At 42.7% G+C, this 3,198-nt stretch overlaps 1 pseudogene; it reads right to left on the bottom strand.

Annotated features, from left to right (window-relative positions):
• Window positions 1-2,314: 2,314 nt before the first annotated feature.
• Window positions 2,315-2,433, bottom strand: LOC134937425 (5S ribosomal RNA; annotated as a pseudogene).
• Between the last annotated feature and the right edge of the window lie 765 nt (window positions 2,434-3,198).

Genomic DNA, 3,198 nt, shown 5'->3' with positions numbered 1-3,198 from the left:
GTATCAGAAAACGATCTGGTAGCCATGTTATCAATAGACATTGTGAAGGATTGTTAGCTGAAGAAAACTGTATCTGTAGGAATTGTGACAACATAGTTGAGGACGGCTGCATTAAGGAATGTCAGTCCCGTTTTAATATCAATATGGACCGGCATCCATTGAGTGACTACCACTCATTGGTGGGTAAAGTGTTAAACCAGACAGACTGTTGGGTGTGCTCACAAGTACCTCAAGGTCATAGAAAGTAAGGACTAGTGCCATACCCTTTAACGGTAGATGAGGTACTTGAGTTAAAGGACGGGAGACCGGTGGACAAGAGATTTAATATTTCTAGTCCTCCTAGTTTGAAGCTCCATCAATACCATGTAGATAGGTCCCTAATATGTTTTAACATTTCCAATCCCCGAAAGCCAGGAAATTGGGAAGTGTCATGGAACAACCAAACCATGACATTTTCACACAGAGCCGACAGAATGCCCATAGATTCAGAGCTTATACGCCACATAGCCAACAGTGGAAAATATTTCCAGTATAGGTACACTCTAGGAAGTAGGATCATGCGAGTTGGAGAAGTATCACCAGGATACTGTGCACATGTCATACAGCCTGATACGTGTACTAGACAAATGAGAGAGTTAGGGATAGGACTGTTTTCATAGAAGGTTTGTAATATGGTTATGTCATTTTCTATCCCATATGTTCTCCCCGATGATTCATATTTCATATGTGGGAGAAAGGCGTATAAGTGGCTTGCCCCAAACTCAGAGGGATTGTGTTACGTTGGAAAAGTACTGCCTGAAGTAATGACCATTGCCCATAACAAAATAAAAGACATTCACCGCAGTGCCCAAGCTCCTTACACTCACACTCATTACGAACACATCGTTAAAAGACACCTTGTAGATAGGACAGAGCATGCGGCCTCTGATCTGATTCACGAATCCACTGGGATTCAATTCCTACTCGCGTTAGATATCATCCGTACCGCCAGAGGAGTTATAAATTATAGGTATATATCTGCGCTAGCGAACCTGTTAGATAATATCACCGAGATGTATGATGACACCTTCAGGTATACCGGGAGAGAATTGCAAGCTTACAAACGGAACTGGTACAGCACAGGTGTTATGATTCCAGCACTCTGGTCTGGGGAGATCTTATAGCAAGGACCTGAGCACTGGAACGTAATGCTGGGAAAGGGAGCGGGAACGGAAATAGCCCCTGGCACCCTAACTCCGTTGTCTCGCCCGTGCTGTCAGAAATCTCTTGCGAGACTATGGTTGCTTGAGCCCATGGCAGCCGCGTTTGAAGGGCGGATTACGTCTGCCCAACTCCGATGCCCCCTCAGGTCTTAATGGGAGACAAAGAGAAATCCGAGACAGGGTGATAACAAGGGGCCCTCTTACTAAACAACAAAGCCAGGGGCTACAAGCTAACCTAAAACTAGAATATGTGCGGAAAACCGCCAGGGAAAAGGACAACCAAAATACCCACTTGTCCACTCTCCTACCCGGCACCGCCGAGTTCCGGAGAGGACTTGTGGAAGCGGAAACCTCCGCAAATGCTCCGAAACAGAATACAGAATGAAGCGGGCTGGGCCGCAGCACGTGGCAGGGCCGCAACTCACGAAAACCACACGAGATTCTCTGGCGACTGTTACGGGCAATTGAGGACCAGAAGACTCCTTGGGATGAGATGACACTCCCAGATTCAGGAACTCTGAGGACAGGAATGACCAGACACAGCAGGACTGGAACAGACGTTCAGCAACCTAAGCAGCATGCAGGAAGCTATTACCGGCGTCTGTGTGAAGCACTGAGAAGGTATTTAGCAGGGAGTCCTCCAATCAGATGTTCAGAGCCTGATTAGCATAAATGCCGTGCAGCTGCCTTGCTGCACGACCAGAAGACAAGTGTGTGTGTTTAACTTGATTGAAAAATGTGGTCTTAGGAAAAGAACAAAAGACAAAGAGCTGCTATATGTCTTTTCCAGGGCACACTTAAAAAGATATGTGATGAATTATAAAAATGTGGGTAAATTAATACGTAACTTTTATTAAGATATACTTACTAAGAGGGAGGAAGCGGATAAACAAATTTGAGGCGAAAAAATATTTGTTTGGAAGGGCGAAAATATGTTTACTCCCTATATGTATCAAAAAAGAATTTTTTACTTTGTTTCTGAATTGAACAGATATTAATGGGAGTAGATAGGCTCCATGGGGTTAAGTTATCCCATACCTGAGTATCCAAGTCAAACAAAAAACCCGAAAGTGCACACAGAGCTGGAACGGCTCATTGATATGAGAATAAAATACCTACGGTACCTAGTATTCCCTGGTGGTCTCCCAACCGGGTACTGACCAGGCCCTGCAGTGTATGGCTTCCAAGATCAGACGAGGTTGGGCATACTCAGTGCGGTTTGACCGTAGGTGAGTGAGTCTCAAATTGTGTGCAATCAATTCCAGTGTGTGGTTATTTCGGGCAAATATGATAACTGAGATGCTCTGATGATAATTGCTCCCCTAAAAATATAGGGGGAGATGAGGATGATAATGTGCAGTGGAGAGATGAACCTTATTCAATTGGGTATTGTTTAAACCCTTTTAGGGATCTATCATTAATGATCCCTAGGGGATGGTGTCTCCACTGAGTATTCCTGAAAAATCACATCAACGCTATATATTCAAATAGCATGAAAAAAAAAATATATATCACTTTTCTCAAAAAATAATAACATATGATATTGGTTGTGCTTGGTATCAGAATAGCAATGACACTTATTGGATAAATCAAATAACCCCTTGTAATGAGCACAAATGGTATTTACAGCTGCATGCTGATAGTCCGTCTGTATATGGAAAAAATGTTATCCCCACTGTGTCCTTGAGTTTGCTAAGGCACAGTGGTCTGTGGGGCTGGTCTCTTCCAAGTGCTGCTGGGATTTCTAAGTGAGAGTTGGAAACTGTAAAAAGGTGAACTCTTATTAATCTCTGTCTATCCATATAAAGATAGTAATTTTGTGAGAGAAAGTAATCTGATTCTGATTGATTGATTGATTGATTGTATCTATACTGTTTCTTTTTGTTTTAATATATCTGTACTGGGTTTCTTTGTTGTTGTTTTTTTTTTTTTTCCTTTTGGAGGGAAAATATAAAAAAAGCAAATAAAGTGTGAGGTGATAGCCAGAGGGGTTAAC

The sequence above is a fragment of the Pseudophryne corroboree genome, chromosome 6 (genome assembly GCF_028390025.1).
Source record: "Pseudophryne corroboree isolate aPseCor3 chromosome 6, aPseCor3.hap2, whole genome shotgun sequence".
Taxonomy (NCBI): Eukaryota; Metazoa; Chordata; class Amphibia; order Anura; family Myobatrachidae; genus Pseudophryne; species Pseudophryne corroboree.
Note: the sequence above shows the minus strand (reverse complement) of the source record. Positions and strands in the feature narration are given on the sequence as shown.